Source organism: Dromiciops gliroides, chromosome 3 (genome assembly GCF_019393635.1).
Source record: "Dromiciops gliroides isolate mDroGli1 chromosome 3, mDroGli1.pri, whole genome shotgun sequence".
Taxonomy (NCBI): domain Eukaryota; kingdom Metazoa; phylum Chordata; class Mammalia; order Microbiotheria; family Microbiotheriidae; genus Dromiciops; species Dromiciops gliroides.
In genome coordinates this window covers 236,788,970-236,813,067 of record NC_057863.1, presented here as the reverse complement: position 1 = coordinate 236,813,067, position 24,098 = coordinate 236,788,970, and the positions used below count along the sequence as shown (strand labels likewise).

The 24,098-nt window shown below is 35.4% G+C and overlaps 1 pseudogene; it reads left to right on the top strand.

Annotated features, from left to right (window-relative positions):
• The window catches only part of LOC122747401, a 122,255-nt pseudogene that overhangs the window by 49,421 nt on the left and 48,736 nt on the right, over nt 1–24,098 (top strand).

The window sequence follows — 24,098 nt, the reverse complement described above, 5'->3', positions numbered from 1 at the left end:
TCAGGGCTTACAGCCAATTAGCTTGGGGCTATGTGTGTGGATGGCCCTGTTTCCTGTGGGAGAGGGTGCTTCTGGGAGACAGTAGGGAGGAGAAGACTCACTCTTGCGTGCGAGAGAGGGAGAGAGACACTGGTGTGGCGGATCTGCAGACTGGGCCAGGGAACATTGCACAGCTGGTTCTCCTTGGAGGTGGGGATTCTGAGTGGTGGTGAATTTTTGTTGTTGAGGTGAGGCTAGCTCTTTGGAGCTAGCTGGACTGGAGGCAGGTTCAGGGTACCTAGGGTCATTTCACCCCAGAGATTTAGATTCTAATCATCTGGGAAGTGGGTCGTACTTTTCCCTTCCCCTATTCCCTTTCTCATTGTCCCCAGCTCTATTAATCGCTCTAGTGTTTTAAATGTATTCCCACTAATAAAACCTGTTTTGTTTTCTATGGTGAGCCACCCAATTAACTCTCCCCATACTACATTTGGCTCTTAGAGTAGAAAATAGTACTTGTGGTCTTTCACAAACCAGAGCACAGGCCAGGAGAGTAGTGAACACACATCTCCTTAGATCATACCACCTTGAAAGAACTAAAAACTTAAAGATCCCTAGAAATATCACTGAAAACAACTGTACAAAACTGCTGAAGTTGGGACAGTGTGCTCTCCATCCTGGAAGCAGAACCCCATTTTAGCAAAGAGTTAAAAGTCAAGAAATAGCCTGTAAAAAAAATGAGCAAAGAATAGAAAAAAAAATCTTGCCACACTAAGTTACTATGTTGACAAGGAAGATCAAAACACACCCTGAGAAGTAGATAACACAGATTGCTAATATTGAGCATAGTGCCTGGTACATAGGAAACCCTTATTAAATGATTGTAGACTGGCTGATTAATTGATTAAATACCTGTCAAACCATAACTTCTGCCAATTCTTATTTTAGATATATTTTTCTTGTATTTTTAAAAAGATATCATGTTGGGGGCAGCTAGATGGCGCAGTGGTTAAAGCACCAGCCCTGGATTCAGGAGTACCTGAGTTCAAATCCGGCCTCAGACACCTGACACTTACTAGCTGTGTGACCCTGGGCAAGTCACTTAACCCCCATTGCCTGCAAAAAAAAAAAAAAGATATCATGTTGTGCAGCAGAGAAAATATGGTGGAGAAAAGGCACCTGAGCTATTTCCCTGGTCCCTAAAATACCTTTTAAAATGCCATAAAACAATTCCTGGAATAGCAGAACCCACAAAAGAATGGAGTGAAATAATTTTCCAGCTAAAGACAACTTTGAAGGTCAGCAGGAAAAGTCTATCACATCAAGGTTAGAGTGGAACACAGTGCATCATAGACCATGCCAGCACACACCCAACCCCAACAAACAGGAGCAGGCCATTGGTACCACTGAATCAGCAGCAGCACCAAGTGCTTCTGGTGCTCTCATCCCACAGACAGTAATCAGGGTGAACAACTAATCAGAAGGAGATTACTGGGGTCTCTTTCCTGGTACTGGGGACAGGACTCTGTTGCTTTGCTCATACTCAGATCTGGTTCATAGTCCTGGGTGGCAGTCCCAGGCTGAGGAGGAGCACCAGAACACAAGAGCTTGAAGCTCTGGTGGAGCTGGTACCGTTATCAAGGTTCCAGGGCAGAAAAGAATGCTTGTGGTCTCTCACAGACCAGAACACAGGCCAGGAGAGTAGTAAACAAACCTCTCCTTAAAATCATACCACCTTGGAACAACTGAAAACTTACAGTTCCCTGGAAGTAACTCTGAAAAGAGCTGCACAACCCCCTTGAAGCTCAGCACAGTGTACCCTCCACCCTGGAAGACAAGCCCTGCTTTAACAAAGAGTCAAGAAATAGGCTCGGAAACTCATCAAATAACAACAAAAAAAAATTCTGACCATAGTAAGTTATTATAGTGACAAGGAAGATCCAAACATACACTAAGAAGAAGACAACAAGGGGCACCTAGATGCCACAGTGGATAGAGCACCAGCCTTGGAGTCAGGAGAACCTGAGTTCAAATCCGGACCTCAAACACTTGACACTTACTAGCTGTGTGACCTTGGACAAGTCACTTAACCCCATTACCTCACAAAAAAAATTTTAAAAGAAGATAACAAAGTCAAAACTACTATATCCAAATCCCCAAGAAAATATGAATAGGTCTCCATTAATGGAAGGACTCAAAAAAAGACTTTGAAACCAAGTAAGAGAGATAGAGTAAAATTTGGGAACAAAAATGAGTGATGCAAGAAAATAATGAAACATAAAAGAGTCAACAGTTGGGTAAAGGAGACACACAAAATTACTGAAGACAATAACACCTTAAAAATAGACTACACCTTGCTTTGGAAGCCAGTATATCTGTGAAATGCTTTTACTGTAAGGCATTTGAATCTGCTCTACCAATGACTCTATTAGTCATGGGGTACATGGACTGGAGTTGTATCATTCATCTCTCTTTGTTAGTTAAATATTTATATAAATAAGAATAAAATTAAAAAAAAACATGAAATTATCTCATAATCAATAAAGCTTCTTAATGGTGATGACTTAGTATTTTATAAAGAGGTTTAAACTTCTGACCTGTTTTAATATTGCATATTCCATGATAATCCCTGTTGTCATCCATCATACTCTTCCCTCTACACAGTTACTCAATAAATGTCACAGTTTACTTATGATTGATCATAATTTATAGAAGGCAAATTTTTAAAGAAAATAATTAGTTTAAAAAACAGAAAAATCACATTGAATGTTCTTCCAACAATAGTCACAACCATGAACAATATCACCTCATTTCGGTTCCCCATTCGGAATCTTTAGCTTTTAAAAGTAGAGGCTTGCCTGCTAGAACCTAGCCTAAAATACTCAGACTTCTTATCTCTTACCTATTTTTCCAAAAACTACTTAACTAAAATTCATACTTGTTGCTCCTGCCAACATAGTCTATGGGCTCTGCCATAGTGTGGCTTCTGTCAAATGAAACTATAATCTTATCTGATAACTTTAGTTCACCTGTCCAATTGCTCAAAGTCTCAGCCTCACAAATTTAATACCAGAGATTCCATTTCAAATCCCATTAAGCTTTTTTTTCTGGGTTCCTGAGGCACTATATATATAAATATAAATATATATATATGTTTATATATATATGAAAATATTAACAGGTATCAGAAGAAAGGAAACTTGGAAAGGTAGGTAAAATGCATTTAAAATGTTTATAGAACCAATGATTGTGAACAGTCATGATAATTATGATATTATTTAGTGATTCCAGTCTTGTGTGTGTGTGTGTGTTGAGAGAGAGAGAGAGAGAGACAGAGAGAGCGAGAGAGAGAGAGAGACAGAGAGAGAGAGAGAATGCATTGCTAAGAATATGGGATACCCACCATTTTAATTTTAATAGTACATTGGTTTCTATCCAGGGCAGTTTATGAGATATTGTACTCTAAAGGGATCATTTATTCTAGCTTCTCATTTTTTTAGCACTAGTCCATAAGAGCCTTTCACTCAGGCAGCCTAAGCACTGTTTACCTAAATCCCTTTCCTTAACATTTCACTTCATTGAATGTATTTCAGAATATTTGCTACATGAATAAGTAAATGTTCGGTGGGGCTAAAAAGAATGCTAGAACCAAACCAGCTTTTGCCTTGGTTATCACTAGCAGGGAAAATAAGGGAAATAACTTAAATAACTTAGGGTGTTTAGGCAACAGAGATACCATATCTAATTCTGTGATCTGAAAAATGCCTGAAGTTCAAAAACACTATTAATATTAATAAAGTTCATCTTGTGTCCTGGTAGATTCATTTTTTTTTCTATGCAGCTGTTGTTCAGCCCTATTCCACATCAAATGCAATGTTCAAAGGGTGAAGTTGCAAGTTGCAAATAGGTGAATGATATTAAAGATTTATATAACACTTGTAAGCACCTAGGCAAATTTCCATTTTGTAAATATTTATCTTAGCATTACATGGACTTTGAAGTAAACACAAAACACTCAACAGACCACTCTGCAAAACACCAGAACGAGGAGGTTAAGGTAGAAAAGGAGTTTTATAAACAAGATTGTTAATATTAACTACGTGTGATCCTTCAACTTAGGGAAACCTATTATATATAAGGATTTATATAAAGAGATAAATTAGGCATAGATTTTTGAATTTATGAAAAGATGTGCAACACATTTTCTTTAAATAGCCTGCTTCCCTTGTGTATTATATCTATCTATCTACCTACATATCCATCTATCAATCATCTATGATTATCATTTAACTTTTCATTAACATATCTTCAAATAATCAAGGCATACTTGAATGTTGTTTCACAATCTTGACTATGCTCTTAGATATAACACTTCAAATAAAACATCAGTTCCTAGTATTCTAATGATAACAATGACTATTAATAAAACTATTACCACTATGATACAACTGATGATGACAACTGTTATTACTAGTTGTCTGAATTTACATAAATTTTAATTTTTTTTGTTCACTGAAAAAGAAAAAATTAACTGTTTATTTAATCTTGTATACATTTACTTGTGCTTTTTCATGTATATTTTGTCTTCTCCATAGAAAGTAAGCCTCTTGAGGGTAAAGATTGTTTTATATTTTGTCCTTTGTTTCCTAGGCTTTCCTAGGTTTCCTAAAAGAGTTCCTGATACATAATTTATTCTTTTTAAAAAATTTAAATTGGATATTTTATTTTCCCCAATTACATATAGAAAAACTTTTAACATTCCTTTGTTTTTAAATTTTTGAGTTCCAAATTCTGTTCCTCCCTCTCCCCTCCTTGTCCCTTAATTGAGAAGGCAAAACATATTTTCATGTTAGTCAGGTTGTGAAAGGAAATAGACAAAAAACCCAAGAAAAATAAAGAAAAAAGTATTCTTCAATCTGCATTGAGACGCAATCAGTTCTTTCTCTAGAGATAGCATTTTTTCATCATAATTCCTTCAGATATTGGATCATTGTGTTGCTGAGGATAGCTAAGTCATTCACCACTTATCACACAATATTGATGTTACTATATACAATTTTCTCCTAGTTTTTCTCATTTCACTTTGCATCTGTTTATAGAAGTCTTTCCAGTTTTCTGAAAGCATTCTGCTTATCTTCCTTATAGTAAAAAAAAGTATCCAATCACATTCATATACAACTACTCATTCAGCCATTCTCCAATTGATGGTCATCCCTCAATTCCTAATTCTTTACCATCAGGAAAGAGATGAAATAAATATTTTTGTACATATAATTCATTTTCCTTTTTTAAAACAACACTTTGGGATACAGAGCTAGTAGTGATATTGCTTGGATAAAGGGTATCCATGGTTTTGTAGACCTTTGGGCAAAGTTCCAAATTGCTCTACAGAATGGTTGGATCATTCTACCACTTCACCAACATTATATTATTGTTTCAATTTCCACATTGTCTCCAAAATGTGTCATTTCCCTTTTCTGACGTATTAGCCAAACTAATAAGTATGGCATGGTAGCTTAGAGTTGTTTTAATTTATGTTTCTCTAATCAGTAGTGATTTAGAGCATTTTATATGGCTATGGATAACTTTGATTATTTCATCTGAAAATGCCTATCCATATCCTTTGATAATTTATCAATTGAGGAATGGCTTTTATTTCTGTAAATTTGACTCTGTTCTCTATATATTTGAGATGAGGATTTTTTGAAGTAGAGAAACTGACTGTGAATTCCCACACACAGAGTTAATTTTATATATATATATATATATATATATGTATATATATATATATGTATATGTATATATATATATATATATACATATATATATTATATATTAACCTTCATCCCATCTTCCCAGTCTTTGTCTTTGCACTTCTCTCTCTCTCTCTCTCTCTCTCTCTCTCTCTCTCTCTCTCTCTCTCTCTCTCTCTCCCTTTTCACCATGTCCCTTCTCAAAAAGTGTTTTGCTTCTGACTTTTACCTTCCCCAATCTGCCTTGCTTTCTCTCAGCACCCCCCTTCTCTTATGTCCTTTCCTTCTTACTTTCTTTTATGACAAGATAGATTTATACATCCAACTGAGTGTGTATGTTACTCCCTCTTTGAGCCAATTCTGATGAGAGTAAGGTTCATAATCTCCCACCCACTTCCCCCACCTTCTGCTCCACTACAAAAGTACTTTTGTGCCTCTTTTATGTCACATAATTTACTCTATTCTATCTCTTCCTTTCCTCTTCTCCCAGTGCATTCTTTTTTTTCAACCCTTAATTAAAAAAAGTCCCAGTTTATTCAAATCACACCCTCTCTCTATTTATACTCCTTCTAACTGCCCTGATAATGATAAAATTCTTAAGAGTTATGAGTATCATTTTCCAATGTAATAATGTAAACAGTGTATCTTTATTGAATACCTTATCATTTCTCTTTCCTGTTAATCTTTTTCCCTGGAGTTTTATATTTGAAAGTTAAATTTTATTCTCAGTTCTGATCTTTTCATCAGAAATGCTTGAAAGTCCTCTGTTTCAGTGATTATCCATTTTCCTCCTGAAGGATTATATTCAGTTTTGCTAGGTAGGTGATTTTTTGGTTTCAATCCTAGATCTTTTGCCCTCTGGAATACCATATTCTCAGCCCAGCAATCTTTTAAAATCTTGTGTTATTATGACCATAGTTCCACAATATTTTAATTATTTCTTTGGTGATTGCAATATTTTCTCCTTGACCTAAGAGATCTGGATTTTGGCTATAATATTTCTGGGAATTTTCACTTTGGGATCTTTTTCAAGAGGTGATCACTGGATTCTTTGAATTTCTAGTTTACCCTCTCATTCTATATATGGGCAGGATTTTTTTTATTATTTCTTGAAAGATAATGTCCAGGCTTTAAAAAATAATGGCTTTTAGGTATTAAATAATTCTTACATTATTTATTCCTCTATTTTCTAAGTCAGTTGTTTTTCCACTGAGATATTTTGCATTTTGTTTTATTTTTATCTTTTTTGTTTCTTGATATCTCATAAAGTTATTATCTTCCAATTCTATTTTTTAAGGAATTATGTTCTTCACTAAACTTCTCTACTTCCTTTTTTACTTGGCTAATTCCATTTTTTATTGCTGTTGAATTTATTGCCTTGTCAATATTGATAAATATTTTACATTTCTATTTCAATTTTCAACTCTGCCTTCTCCTAGTAGCAAAAACTGGGATAATAGAGAAGGGGAAGAAATGAGAGTTTAAGTTCTAAGAAGGCAATGAAATAAGTCATCGTGAATCTTTTTGCCTTGCCTCAAATAATCTTAGCTAAGGAAATATGTCCCATTATCTCAAAAAATAAGTATATGAGGACACTAAATAACTATTAGATAACATAAATAAATTTTGAAACATGAAAAAAATATTTTCTACAACAGGTAGATATACTGATTTCTGCTTTGCCCTCAGAAATGTCTTTTGAACCTAGTTTAACCTTTAAATTGTATTTCTGGAAGTAGTAAAAAGAAATAAAGAATAACTTGAAATAATTGATAATCTTTTGTATATATATTAATTCTGGAGATTAACTTTCTCAGCTATCAAAACTGATGAAAGAAGGCTTGTTATTACGATGTAGCTTAGTATTTTTAAAGAAAGGGCCAAAAAAATGTATAATATGCCAAACTAATGAATTTAGGGTCTATGAATATTTTTTTAGGTTATGCATTACAATCATGTTAAACACTTCCATATTAATCAGAACAAAAGGAAAAATTGAGAAGGCCTAAACAACAACAATAAAAAAAATAACAAAAGTTAAAATAGTATGCTTTAGTCTGCATTCAGACTCCATAGTTCTTTTTCTGAATGTCAAGAGCATTTCCCACCATAAGTCTTTTGGCATTGTCTTGGATCATTGTATTACTGAGAAGAGCTAAGTCCATCACAGTTGATCATCACAAAATGTTATTGATACTGTGTACAGTGTTCTCTTGGTTCTGCTCATTTCCCTAAGCATCAAATTCCTATAAGTTTTCCAGTTTTTTTCTGAAATATATCTGCTTATCAATTCTTAAAACACAACATTCATATACCACAACTTGTTTAGCTATTCACCAATTGATGATCGTCCCCATAATTTCCTATTTTTTGCTACCACAAAAAGAGCAGCTATTTTTGTACATGTGGGTCCTTTTCCCTTTTTTATGATCTCTTTGGGCTATAAACCTAGTAATGGTACTGCTTGGTCAAAGGGTATGCACAGTTTTAAAGCCTTTAGGATATGGTTCCAAATTGCTCTTGAAAATGGTTGGATCATTTCACAGCACTACCAACAGTCCATTAATGTTCCAATTTTTCCACATCTTCTCCAACATTTATCATTCTCCTTTTTTTTTGTTTTTTGGTCATATAAGCCAATCTGATAGGTGTGAGGTGGTACTTCAGAGTAGTTTTAATTTGTATTTCTCTAATCAGTAAACAATTTTTTATATGACTGTAGTTTTAATTTTGTCATCTGAAAACTACCTGTTCATATCCTTTTATAATTTCTAAATTGGAGAATGAGTTGTATTTTTAAAAAAATTAATGTATTTCTCTATATATTTTAGATATGAGTCCAGAAACACTGTCTGTAAAAGTTATTTCCAAGCTTTCTGCTTTCCTTCTAATCTTGTTTGCATTGGTTTTGTTTCTGCAAAACCTTTATAATTTAATATAGTCAAAATTATCCACTCTGCAATTCGTAATGCTCTCTATCTCATTGTTGATCACAAATTCTTCCCCTCACCACAGTTTTGACAAGTAAACTTCCTTCGTTTTACAATTTGCTTATGGTATCATCCTTTATGTGTAGATCTTGCACCCATTTTGACTTTACTTTGGTGTATATTGTAAAATGTTGGTCTATGCCTTGTTTCTTCCATAACATTTTCCAGTTTTCCGAGCAGTTTTTGTCAAATAGTGAGTTCTTATCCTGGAGGATAGAGTCTTTGGGTTTATCAAACAGGAGGTTGCTCTATTAATTTACTGCTGTGTTTTGTGTGTCTAAACTATTCCATGGATCTTCCTCTCTAATTTTTAGCCAGTATCAAATAGTTTTGTTTTTTGTTTTTTGGTTTTTTTTTAGTGAGGCAATTGGGGTTAAGTGACTTGCCCAGCGTCACACAGCTAGTAAGTGTTAAGTGTCTGAGGCCGGATTTGAACTCAGGTACTCCTGACTCCAGGGCCGGTGCTCATCCACTGTGCCACCTAGCTGCCCCTATCAAATAATTTTGATGATTTCTGCTTTATAATATGGTTTTGTTTTTTTGCAAGGCAATGAGGGTTAAGTGACTTACCTAAGGTCACACAGCTAGTAAGTGTTAAGTGTCTAAGGCTGGATTTGAACTCAGGTCCTCCTGAATCCAGGGCCAGTGCTTTAACCACTGTACCACCTAGCTGCCCCCTATAATATAGTTTCAAATCTGGTAAATCTAGGCCACCTTCCTTTCCTTTTTTAAAATTAATTCCCATGTTATTCTTGCCCTTTTCTTCTTCCATATGAATTTTGTTATTGTTTTTTCTAGCTCTATGAAATACTTTTTTGGTAGTTTGATTGGCATGGCACTGAATAAGTAAATTAATTTGGGTAGAATTGTCATTTTTATTATATTAGCACAACCTACTGGAGCAATTGATATTGTTCCAATTATTTAGATCTGATTTTATTTGTGTGAAAAGTATTTTGTAATTGTGTTCATATAGTTCCTGGTTTTGCCTAAGCAGATAGACTCCCAGCAAAGAGACTCTACAGTTATTTTAAGTGGAATTTCTCTTTCTATCTTTTGTTGCTGCACTTTGTTGGATATTCTTTTCTATCTCCATTCAATTTCCTCCAGAGGTATATCATATTTAATTTTTCTAAAATTCTATTCACCTCCTTAAATTCCTTCTTATTCATATTGTAGTTAGACTTATCTGTTTTTGAGAAGGGGTGGTTGAGTTACTCCACCAATACAATTTTGCTATCTCTTCCCATAATTAACAAGTTCTTTTCTAATAATTTGGCTGCTATGCCACTTGGTGCATACATTTAGTATTAATATTAGTTCATTTCCTATGGTACTTTTTAGCAAGATGTAGTTTCCTTCCTTATATATTTTAATTAGGTAAATTTTTGCTTTTGCTTTGCCTGGGATGAGGATTGCTACTACTGCTTTGTTTTACTTCACCAGAATCATAATATATTATGTTCCAGGCTTCTACCTTTATGTGTTTATCTCTCTGATTCAATGTGTTTCCTGTAAACAACATATTGTAGAATTCTTGTTTTAATCTACTCTGGCCCTCTGCTTCCATTTTGTAGGAGATTTCATCACATTCACATTCACAGTAGATTACTGTTTATTTCCTTGCATTCTATTTTTCACTTGTTTGTATTTTTCTCTTTCCTCCCTCCTCCCCTCCCCCAGTGCTTTGTCACCAGTGTTTGGTTTCTGGGCACCTCAATCTACCCTCCCTTCTATTAGCCCCATCTTCCTTTTGTATTTCCCCCCTTCAATTCCTAGTTTTGCCCTCCATTCTACCAACCCCACATCCTTTTTATCCTTTTCACTTACCCCTCCTAGTTTTACCCTCCCTTCTATCAGCACCCACATTTTTCTTTTCCCTTTCCTCTTTTACTTCCTTATAGGGTAAGACAAAATTTCATACTTAACTGAGTGTATATATTTTTCCCTTTTTTGGACAAATCAGATGAAAGTAAGGTCAAAACAATGCTCACTCTTCTCTTCTTTCCCTCTATTGTAATAAGTCTTTTGTTCCTCTTCATGTGATGTGATTTATCCCATTCTACCTTCCCTTTCCTCTTCTCCCAGTATAATATTTTTTGTTTCCCCGTAATTTTTTTTTAATATCATCACATCAGCATCCACTTATACCCACACCTTCTGTCTGTATATATTCCTCCTATCTTCCTTAATAAAAATACACTTCCCAAAAGTTAAAAGAGTCTTCTTCCCATGTAGGGATCAAAACATATTAACCTTATTGAATAACTTGTTTTTCCACTCTTTTGACCATTTAATTTGTCTTTTGAATCTTGTATTTGTAGATTGAATTATCTGTTCAGTTCTTGACTTTTCACTAGAAAAGTTTTAAAGTCTCCTATTCCATTGAATGTGCATCTTTTCCCCTAAAAGGTTATGATTAATTTTGCTGGGTTATACCTTCTTGGTTGCAATCCAAGTTCCTTTCCCTTCCAGAACATCATATTCCAATCCCTTTGATCTTTTAATGTTAAAGCTGCCAGGGTGCTGTGTAATTCTTATTGTTTATTGATATTTACATTTTTTCTTACTGGTGGTTTGCAGTATTTTCTCCTTTAATTGATAGTTCTGGAATTTACCTGTGATATTCCTTGGCATTTTCTTTTGGGGGTCTCTTTCAGGAGTTGATGGGTGGATTCTTTCAATGACTAATTTTTCCTCTGATTGCTAGACATGGGGCAGTTATCCTTGATGATATTATAAAATATTCTGTCTAGGCTCTTTTTTTATCATCATCCTCAAGTAGTCAGATTATTTTTATATTGTCCCTCTTGGATCTATTTTCCAGGACTGATATTTTTCTGAAGAGGTATATTACGCTTCCTTCCATTTTTGTATTTTTTTTTATTCTGCTTTACTTCTTCCTATTGTCTCATTGAGTCATTAACTCCCATTTCCTCAATTCTGATTCTCAGGGAATTATTTTTCTCAGTCAGCTTTTGCACCTCCTTTTCCATTTGTCCAATTGTATTTTTAAGGCATTGTTTTCTTTTTACAAGCTCCTCTTCTCCATACATATAGATACATATTGAAGATTTTATGTTGTTCTAACATTTCAAATTCAGTTAATCATGAACTAACTGGTATTGTATAAAATTTATTTTCCTGAAACTTTCACTTCCCTAGTCAATTCTATATTTTTGAGGATTGAGGCTGTTGTCATAATATTATAGTATAACCCGTGGAGGCAACATTGGTCAGCTTGTTAATTTTTTTCCATTTTAGTATTACTTACCTTTTGGAATGGGTTAGATCTCAGTCTTTCAGGTCAAATCCATTCCCAACCACAGGGCAAGCTCAGAGCATCATTTGCTTTCAAAACTGCCCAGTGTCTTCTCTTCCTCCTTTTTTCTCCTTTCTTCTCCTTCTCCCCTCTTCTTTCTCCCCATATCCTTCTTCCTTCTCTTTTTTTCTGTCTCTCTCTCTGTCCTCTTTCTCTTTCTCTCTCTCTCTCATACACACACCCATACTACCCATTTAACTTCTACTTTTCATACAGCTCAGCTAATCAGCTTATCAAGCTCTAGATGAGGCAGTTAACATTACTACTACAGCTAATAACACTGGCAAGCCCATGAAACACCTTGTCTTATCTTTAACTCTTCTGTAGACTGGAGGTCCTATTACAAAACTATTGGGAAGAACACAAATCTGCCTCATAAACCAAAGATTATAAAAGTCCAAATTTCTCTCAGGTATAAGGAAAAACACTTGCCCCTCTTATCTTAAAATCTCAGAATATCAGTCATTTTTCAAACCTTTATTATAAAAGTACCATAAATTTAGAGAGGTAGAAAAGAACTCAATGATCACTTAAGTTAATTTTTCAGATCTCCCATTTTATTTTACAGATGAGGATTTTGATTAGGTCCAAAGGGTTTCATTGAATTGAACAAATAATACAGGTAATAATTAACAGAATAAAAATTTGAACCTAGATGCTAATCCAGAATTCTTTCCACTTGTGTTTTCATCTGAATATTAAATGTCTAGCACAGTCCCTTTTACATACAGGGTTATTCATAAATACTTGTTAATTTGAATCAATTTGTTAAATGATAAAATTCCCACATTGATCCAGGCTTGTGGTTGATCTAACCCCTTACTATATTGCTAATCAATGAACCCAAGAGATAGGAAATTATCTTCTTCCTTCCAGATTAACCCTAAAGGATAGGTATATTTTAGATTTTATAAAAATCCATTTGTGAAATAATCATGGCAATTTATTTTTTAGTTACTTTCCTGTCATGTATAACCCTTTATGGCATCATTTGGATGTTGTTGTCAAAGATACTAGACTTGTTTGTCATTTATTTCTCCAGCTCATTTTAGAAATGAAGAAACAGGCAAACAGGGTTGAACAGTCTATTCAAGGTCATACAACTAGGAAGTGTCAGACTAGAGTTGAACTCAGGATGATGTCTTCCTGATTCCAGGCCCTACTCTATCCAATGTATCACATAGCTGTCCTTGGGAATTTATACCTATATGTATTTTATGCCTGTACCAGCTCTTGGCACTCTGTTCCAAAAGGTTTTTTTTTAGTGCTGAGCCCAGTTCTTTGTTTATAGTAGCCACTTGATAAACTTTTGTTGAACTGAATCATTGTATTCCTTCTTGATTTGGTATATTTTCATTGCCTCTACTATATTAATCAAGAATAAGGACCACTTTTGGAGTCACAGGACCTTAGTTAAAATCCCAGCCTTGCTTTTTTACCATCTACACAACTTTGAAGAAGTTACTTAACTTCCTTGGGCTTCATTTTAGTTATTATTAAAATGAGGAAATTGAATGAAGTAACTTTTAAATTCCAGATCTATGATTATATAATCCTTTGATGGTTCCTATGATGACTCATTTATTTTACATCTCAAGTATAATAGAGAATAGTGTCCCCTTACTAAGTTGGTTACCCTTATAGTTTTAGGTTTTCTCACATATGTTCAATTTTGACAGGGGTCCAAAAAAGACAAGAATTTGAACTGGCAATGACAGCATGCTGTCATATTCATAAATTATTTTCTCATAATTTGTCAATGTTAATTGGGACTCAATTTCAACAAGAACATGCAAGCCTTAATATAATCAGAACATCGAAAGAACATTATATTCTTGCTGCTCCCAAACTAGTCATGTGAGGAAGTGTTGGAATATTCTCCCAAACATTGGCAAAATGTATTAAATCTAAGTGATTGGTTTACAATGAATTTATTTTCACATTCTCAGGCACTGCAAATTTAAATCCACTGAGTGCTCAATAGGATACTTTAATCTCTGAAGTGAAATGGAGGGGAAGCTTTCTAAAAGCACATCTTCAGTAGGAATGTAGACTTGTTTAGTTGAAAAGCTATCCGTTTTTGATTCTGGAAAGCAATTTACAGTAGGAAATCATTTCTATCTCAGCTAAGAGATTGAAAAATGAAACCATAAATGAAAGTTTTTCACTTTGCATCATAGCTATGGAATGTGTCCATGATGAGGATTTTAATGATATTTTAACAACTTTGTCATTCTGCCTTGATTTGCATGGAATTAGTTCAAATTTTATGATACCATTCTTCCATGTGCTACGGATGGAACCGGAGGGGGATATTTACCTCTATTTAAATTTGATTTGTAATTAATGCAATCACTTAATTTCAATATATAAATAAAGAGAAAGTGTCCCACAAATACATTCCAAATTCTGTGGCAGGTCACTAGAATTCAAACTTTAGCATAGCTGTATACCAGAAACTTCATGTAAATCAGTAATAGAAAACAAATTTGAGTTTTGCCATATTTCTTTAAGAATTTGCATCATTAGTATGTTGAGCAAATCAAAATGCTACTTTACTTAGAAATGTGCTTGATTATAACATTGAATTTTTCTCTCATGTTGAGTTTTTTCCTACTTAATTTTTATATATCACTTATAAATACGGACTTCAAAATAAGCTAATGACAGGGAATTTCTGAGAAACACATCTCAAGTATGTTATAATAATTATACACACACATATTTTTAAATCTTGTGTCATATAATGAGAAACCCTGAAAATTGGAAAAGACCTACAGTCTATAGTTTCTATACTAAAGAAACTCTTCTTATTAGACCAAATGATCATGTTAAATCTAATTGGGGGACAGCTAGGTAGCACAGTGGATAGAGCACTGGCCCTGAAGTCAGGAGGACCTGAGTTCAAATCCAGCCTCAGAAACTTAACACTTACTAGATGTGTGACCCTAGGCAGTCACTTAACCCCAATTGCCTCACCCCTCAAAAAAAATCTAATTGGATACTAATAGAGGATGAAAGTATTTATCATGTACTCCAGAAAAATGCAACTCCTGGAATGCAAGAAATAGTTCTTTTAAAATGTTGATGGATCTCCAGAATTTAGAACACTGCCTTGCATGTAGGATGTACTTTATGAATGCCTGTTCAGTTGACACCATGCAGAGAATGTTAAACAGTATGAAGTTGAGAACTGAACTTATATCATATGAAATCAATTGAAGTCATTAGAGGCACATATTCTGGAGGATACAAACTTTAATGGGTATGGAATGTTTCTCTTCAGTGTTTTGAAGGGCCAACAGTCTAAAAGAAGAATAAACTTTTTGTGCTTTGCCTTAGGGGAAAGAATTAGAGCCATTGGGTAGACTTTACAAAGAATTACATGCAGGCTTTAGTAAGGGAAAAACCTCTTAATATTTAGCTCTATGCAAAAGTTGAATGAGCTGACTAAGAAAATAATATTTCCTCCATTAAGAGAGATATTCTACCAAAATGTGTTACTAAGATTAATTTTGAAGTATATTTTGAAGTAGGTGCCCTATAAGTTGCTCTTTGAACTTAAAAACATAAAAAGAACTCTAGGATTTCTGGAAAACAAGATGGCTGAATAATTAGCAAATTGCCATAAATCCCCCATATTTACCTCCAAACAATGATAACATAGCACCCCCAAACAAGTCTTGGAAGAGAAGAACCAGAAAAAAGCTGGGGTGAAACAATCTTTTAGTCCAAGAAATTGAAAGATTGGCAGAATAGGTCTGTCTCACTCATGTAAAAATGTAGGACAGTCTAAAACAGGAAGTATCCCAGCAAGCCAGCAGCAAGTTTAACCTCAGCAAACCAGGGAGAGATCCTGAGCTCCCCTGTGATGAAACAGTCAAAAGCCAACACCAGGACCCCCAGTGTGTCACAGCATAGTCAGGGGAACAGGCAGACTACAGTTCCAAGAACTACCACATGCTTTAGCATAGCTCCAGGAAACAGGTATCTGTCAACAATGTGACTCCACAGGTGCCTAAGTAGACAGGAAAACACCAGCTCTGGGATCCCACACATAAAGCAGCATAACCAGGTAAACACCCAGGTGCCAGAACCTGGACCTCCATGTTTATTGGTGTATCCCCAGGGAAATGCAGAAACACCCCACAGACCTCAGCAATGCTCGTCATCAGCCCTAGTATCATGACTCAGTACCAAGGAAGCTGCCAGACCCTTATGGCCTCCAGCAGCAACAGAAATCCCCCCCATGTCACCCCCTCAGCACAGTACCAGATGGAGGTTCCCCATAGAGCCTCAGGGCAACATCAATGCAGCATCAGTTAAGGAACCAGGGCATATAACCCCTAGCACAAGAAGCCTGAGACAGTGCCCCTTCCACCTTTATTATTGTAAAGAAATGGAAAAGGCCAAAAAGATGAGCAAACAACAACAACAACAAGAATCTGACCATAGAAAGTTATTATGGTGACAGGGCAGATCAAGACATGAACTCAGAAGAGGGACAACAATATCAAAAATACCTATGGGCAAAATCACTCCTGAAAATGGGAAGTGTTCTCAGCCCAGAAAGAATTAACAAGAGAACTCAGAAAGGAGTTTAAAAATCAAATGTTTAGTAGAAGAAAAATTGGGAAAAGAAATGAGAATGATGCAAGAGGACTTATGAAATTAAGAAGTCAACAGCTTGGAAAAAGAAAACAACCTCTTATAGGAAAAGGAGATATATAAGTCCATTGATGAAACAAACCAATTCAAAAGAAGGAAAAAAGAGAGGAAAATATAAAATATCTCATTTGATGAACAACTGACTTGGAAAATAGATCCAGGAGAAGAACAATGTCAGAATTCATTGGACTACCTGAAAACCATAATCAAAAGATGACATGGACAGAATCTTTAAGAAGTTATCAAGGGAAACTGCTTTAATATTCTGAAACCAGAAAACAAAATGGGCATTGAAAGAAATCCACTGATCACATCAGGAAAGAGGATCCCAAAATAAAATTCCAAGGAATAGGCACTGCAGTCCCAATTTTTGAAATATTTGGTTATTGAAAAGTGGAAATCTGCTTCATTCTACCTAGTTGTCTGTCATTATTTCTTTTCTCTGCACTGTTTTTTCCATTTTCACATGATGGCTCAACTGCCCACTCTCCTCAATCCATGGCCTTCTTTATATTAGCTCACCTTGCTATCTTTGGTTTACTGACTGAGATCTTGAAATATTAGGACCACACCTTTCCCCTGATGAGGCCCTGGCCTCCTGGATCCTCCCAAGAAATAGTTTCATCACTTTTCATGATGGTGGACTGCAAAGGAAGACTTTGAACAGTTTATTCACCTACCTGTTATAAATCTCTCTCTATCCAAAAATACTCTTACCTTGACTAACTCCTCCTTAGTTGTTAGCCTACTCCCTCTTATATTTTCTTTATCACAGTGAAGTCCAATGAATTCCCCAGCAATCTATGGACTATTACTGCTTTCTTATTATCAACTACCTAGTCCCTTACTTCCATCTACCTCAGATGTCCTCTACCTCCTTTGTCACTACAATGTCCTTATGCAAATACATCTGTTCTTTATTTTACTAGATTCTTTGAATGTATGCTCCACAATCATCACAGAATAATAGCACTTACAGGTTAGAAAGGATGTCAATTATTAACTCCAGTCCATACAGGAAAGGATTCTCCATTATGATAAATGGATCTGCAAATGACATGGACTCAAACTCATCATTGGTTGCCTTTCTCTGGACAATCTCTGACTAATCAAGATCCTTCTTAAAACATAGTCTCCAGAAAAAAGCACAATATGTCATTTATGGTATGAGGAAACAGTAAATTAGTCCATTGTCTCACTACTCCAAGAAACCATTCTTAATGTAGCTGAAGATTACATTAGCATTTTTACTAACATATCACATCATCCATCTCTATTTAGTATATAGTCCACTTAGCCCTCAGCCATTTTTAGGAATAGCTAAATTCTATTAATTCCTCTCCCATCTTATATATTTGAAGTTAATGTTCATACACAAAGTTAAAAGGTTATATTCATCTACATTTGATTTAATCTTATTAAAATCAACCCAATAGTCTAACCTGTTAACTTTTTGGATCCTGTTTCAGTTATACAATGTTTTAGCTATCAATCCTAGCTTTGTGACATTTGCAAATATGACAAGCACAACTTCTATTCCCTTGCCCAAGACACTGATAAACATTTTAAACAGTGCAAAATATGTACAGATCACTAGGCTCCACTGGAGATCTTTTGTGATGTTGACAATTAACCCTTAAAAATTACTCAGTCATTCTTGCCATCCACCCAGTTATCAATCTGTCTAATTGGATGTATGGAAGATAAATTTATTTCCCTTATTTAAATAAGAGTATTATAAAATACTTTATCAAAACTTTGAAAAAATCTAGGTGAATTACATCCACTGTATGTTCTTATCTAGAGGTCTAGTAATTCTTTTTTCCCCATATAAATATTTTATTATTTCCCAGTTACATTTAGAGATAGTTTTCAACATTTGTTGTTATGAGATGTCTAGTTTCAAATTTTTCATGCTCCCTCCCCTCCCTCCTACCTCCCCAAGACAGCAAGTAATCTGATATAGGTTATATATGTACTAGTAAGTAATTCTTGAAGAAAAAAAGGGAAATGAGGTTCTTTCTGAATGACCTGTTCTATTGAAGAAAACCTGGCATTTTGTAATCATCACTTCTCTTTCTAGATGTTGGTTTATCATGACTGCTTTTTTCTTTAAATATCTGTTTTAGAAATTTCCCAGAAATTGAAGTGAAGTTTACTGTCTGTAGTTTTATGGACTGTTCTTTTTATTTTTTTGGAAATTGGGACATTTACCCATCTCCAGTTTTACAGTTACCTTTTCTTTTTTTCACTTATCTTTTAATTACTGCCAATGGCTAAGCAATCAAATCCCTCAGGACTTTCAGGATCCTAGGATATAATTCATCTGAACTAAGGGAATTGATTTAATCTAGGGCACTTAGGTACTCTTTTACCATCTGTTTACTTACATTGGTTATCATCTAAATGTTAATTAGTTTGGGTCTGTCATTTCCAAACTTCCATTCATTTTAAATATCTTCCTCACTGCTACCCATTTTGCCTGGAATAAAATATGGGTCCCTTCCATTTCCTTCAATATTTTTCCAGTATTAGCTATGCTTTCAAAATCCATAACTAACTTGTGGTGAGAGAGTTAGAATGCTCCTTTTTTATTCTGCATTATCACTTCTAGCTTTCTACTCTACCACCATGACTCAGAAACCTATTCTCTTTTAAAATTAATGATATTTCAATTTATTACCCAATATAGATGGCGGTGACCATTATCCATCTCCATTCAAATTCCCTTTCTTTCTTAGAGTTCAGTTCCAAGTTAATCAATTTTCTATTTTTCCCATCTTGAACACACATATCAATTTTTCCTCAAATAGTATAACTTTGCAGGTTTTCAGGCTATGAAAACTATGACCTATGACCTACTTTTCCAGTCCATCTCAGCTTTATACAGAAATGGTCGTACTCTTGATCTTTCTATGACTAACACCTTCCACTTATATGTTCATGAACTTTCAATCATAATTAATATGCCATTTTATAGTCCTTCTCTATACCTTTTAATTCTTAACTCTGCTCTTCACCTTTATCATGACTGCTTTTTTCTCTAACTCTCAATTCTTTCCTAGGCCATCACAACTACACTGGCTATCCTTTGTACCTTTTTCTATCTTGATCTCTTTATGTACCAAGACAATTCTACACTATACTTTCTAATCCATTGTTGCTTTGCCTTACTGTCAATTTTACCTTGTCAAATGCCCACAATGAACTTCCCTGACCACCTCCTATATTTCAATTTTCATGCTTCTGAGCAAAGCTGAAGACTGTTTTTTTAATGTAGATAGGGTTGAAGAAAAACAAATACATTATCTAATATCAGATGGGTCTGCCTACAATCTAACAAGACAATTATTGTACTCCTAAGCAGATGTTTATAATGATCTCCAGAGCAGATGTTCCAAACCTTCTCAATTTCCCTCAAACCTCCTATATCATCCCCCTCCTTGACTTTACTAAAAAGAAAAGGAGGTTAATTGCAAATATCTACTTGTCCCTTATCCCTCATCTTACATGTTCAGAAATCTTCCCTCATTATCATTTCCTCTCTTCCTTTATTAAATGCCAAGACTAATCCCTATTTATGAAGATATGATCCCATCTTTTCCTTTCCAGGAGATTTTTTCCTACAATAAGCTCCCCTCTCTTCTCATTTTCATACTCTCCATATCAACTGCCTCCTTCTCTTTAGCCTACAAATTTGTTCACATTGCCATTTTTATTCCTTAAAAAAAAAGCAAATTTGAACACCTCCACTATCATTCTATATGTCTATCCACCTCCCACTTCTGTGCAAAGCATTTTGAAGAATATTGTTTATAGAGATGACAGCAAAGATGGAAGAGTAGGAAAAAGCAATATTGCCTAGATTGTTCCCCAACTACTCTCATAAATTTATATGTGGAGCAGTAAGCTAAGTTGTGATACAGAAATCCAATTAAAAAAGGGAAAATGATTTTTAAACTCACTTAAATAGGAAGACAGAGAGATTTGTCACAATAGAGAAGAATATACTGAGGAAGCAGGCACCTAATTAACCAAGGCATGGAGTCCAGAATAAGAAGGAACCTGCAGTTCCCTTGTTCAGAACATTTCAGCTAGGTGACCAGGAAGTAAGGCTAGCAACACTTACTGGAGCTCCAAGTAGGAACGTTTCTCTAGTGCTATACAGTCTTGGAACAAACTGGAGACATAAGCTTATAAAAATCAGATAAGAAAGGAAGTAATCATATGTACCTTAGATCCAGCCATTGTGATTGTACTAAAATCCTGAAGATCTTTGGCCAGAGCCATTGCTCAGATTACTTAAGGACACAATAGTAAAGCATCAGCAGGAGCCAATAGAACATGAAGTGGAACTATGTGTGGCAAAGGAAATTCTTCAAAAAATGTCTGACTCAGCTCCAACAGCAAGTCCATATACAGTAAGAGAAGATTGAAGAATTGATAAATAAATTTACCAAAAAGGTTCCCCCAAAACTAAAATAAAGCAAAACAAAATCTATCATGATTTTGGTAAAAGGGATGACCAAGACACAAACCTAAAGGAATATGATAACTCCAAAACATTTAGAAGAAAAGCTTCAATTAAACACACAGAGTGAAATTGGGCATAAATTCAATTAGAGTTCCTGAAAGAAATAAAACAAGAATGAAAAAAGAAGGAAATAATTTTATAAAATAATGTGAGCATTAAAGGATAGAATTACAATATAAATGAGAACTTTTGAAAAAAAAGACATAGAAATAGTAATTTAACATAAGAGCTAAAATATCTTACTCAAACAATTGATTTAAAAACTAGAATATATAAATTAGAAGTGAATGATTCTATGAGACTACAAGAAATATCAAAACAAAGTCCCAATATCCAAGATGGTGGAATAGAGGTAGGAAGTCACCTTAACTCCTCCAAATTCCTCTTCAAACAATATAAAAATAATTACTCAAATTGAAGGAGGCCCATGTCGGCAATGTTAGCAGTAGGACTCAGGGTGACTACATCAGTAGCAGCAGCAACTTTAAGAACTCTATGAACACAGATATGAGGGGGTCCAACAACTGCTCAGAAAGATATTACAGAAGACCCTTTGTTCGCGTTGTTTTCAGATCTTCATTACAATGGCAATGTGCAGTTCCAGGTCATGGTTCCAGAGTGAACAGGAGGATTAGTACACTAGCATTTATAGCTGAAGGCATTCAAGGGCCCTGGTTACAGCTCCTGGGCAGAGAAGAGTGCTTGTGGTGAAATACAATGGAACAGTAAGACTCTGGTCTCATTTCTAAGGCAGAAAGGAACACATAGGGCAATAGGAGAACTTGTCAGAGCTTCAGGGCCAAGAAGAATGTTTGAACCTGAGGTTAAAGGAGAACAAGATTCATTCTGTGTAATGACCAGAACTCAGAAGAGTAGAGCAGTGACAGCAGCTCTCCTTGGATCACGCCATCTTGATCTCACTGAAAACTCACAGATTCCCAGAACTAACTCTGAAAACAGCAGCACAAAAAAACCTGATGCTTGGGACAGTGTGTTCTGTACCCTGGGAGCACAACTTAACTTGAACAAAAAGTTAAAAGTCAATAAATAGGCTGGAAAAATGATTAACAACAAAGTCCCTGAATATAAATAGTTACTATGGAGATGGATAAGATCAAGACACAAAATCAGAAGAAGGCAACAGTGTCAAAACAGCTATATGAAAAGATCAAAGGGAAAAAATAGTTCATTGGACACAAGCCGAACAAGAATTACTAGAATTTAAAAAGGAATTTCAAAATAAAATAAGAGAGGTAAAAGGAAAATTGGGAAATTAAATGACAGTGATGTAAGAAAATGATGAAAAGAGAGTCAACAGTTTGGTAAAAGAGGCACAGAAATATTAAAGGAAATAGTTCCTTAAAACAAAATAGGGTGAAAAAAGCAGAGCCAAGATGGCAGAGAGGAATCAGCAAGCTGCCTGAGCTCTCCTTCTGTTCCCTCAAAAAGAACATTAAATCAAGCCTCTGGACAGATTCTGAAACTACAGAACCTGCAAAGAGACAGAGAGACACAGTCTTCCAACCAGAAATAATTTAGAAAACTTCAGGAAAAGGTCGGTCTGACTTGGGCAAAAGGGAGGCACAGTGCAGGGCAGCAGCCCAGTGCTGAGGGGGTCGGGGCAAGTCAGCAGGAAGCTGCAGGCCACAGCTGAACAACTGAGACCCCTGGAACCTGGCTCCAAAATCTGGTGGCCTAGTAGGACAATGGAAAAAACCTACCTGCACCAGCCAAGAGGGCAAGTTGCCAGCTGTAGGACCACGAACAGGACAGGCACGACTAGAACAACTGATCTAGCATGCTCAGACAGGAAGTGCAGGGGGGGTGAACTGCATACACTATAAAGACCTCAGAGTAAAAAGCTGGTCACACAGGACCTATACCCCTGCACAAGAAGCCCAAAACAGGGACCCTGTTGCCCCCAGAGCAGACCTCAACTGAAAAAATAAAAAAAATAAGCTGCAATAATGAGTAAGAAGGAAAAAAGAGCCCTCTCCATTGAGAGCTTCTGTATCAATAGGGAAAAAGCAAACACAAACTCAGATGAGGACAATAGCCTCAAATTGCCTACATGTAAAGCCTCATGAGGGAAGGTGAATTGGTCTCAAGAACAAAAAGCATTCCTGGAAGAGCTCAAAAAGGATTTTAAAAATCAATTGAGAGAGGTAGAAGAAAAAATGGGGAGAGAAATGAAAGCAAAATAAGAAAATGATGAAAAAAGAATCAGCAGCTTGGAAAAGGAAGCACAAAGATTGACTGCAGAAAACAATTCCTTAAAAAATTCATCTGACCAAAAAGAAAAAAAGGTCCATAATCTCATTGAAGAAAACAATGCCTTAAAAATTAAAATTGGACAGATGAAAGATATGGAATCCATGAGACACCGGGAATCAGTCAAGCAGAATCAAAAGAATGAAAAAATAGAAGAAAATGTGAAATACCTCATTGGAAAGACAACTGATCTGGAAAACAGATCGAGGAGAGACAATTTAAGAATCACTGGACTGTCTGAAAGCCATGACCAGAAAAAGAATCTAGACACCATATTCCAGGAAATTATTAAGGAGAACTGCCCTGATATCATAGAATCAGAGGATAAAATGATCATTGAAAGAAACCACCGATCACCTCCTGAAAGAGACACCAAAAAAAATAAATAAATAAACTCCAAGGAATATTGGAGCCAAATCCTACAATTATCAGGTGAAGGAGAAAATACTCCAAGGAGCCAGAAAGAAGCAATTTAAATATCATGGAGCCACAGTCAGGATTGCTCAGGACCTGGCAGCTTCAACATTAAAGGACCACAAGGCTTGGAATATGATATTCCTGAAGGCAAAGGAGCTTGGATT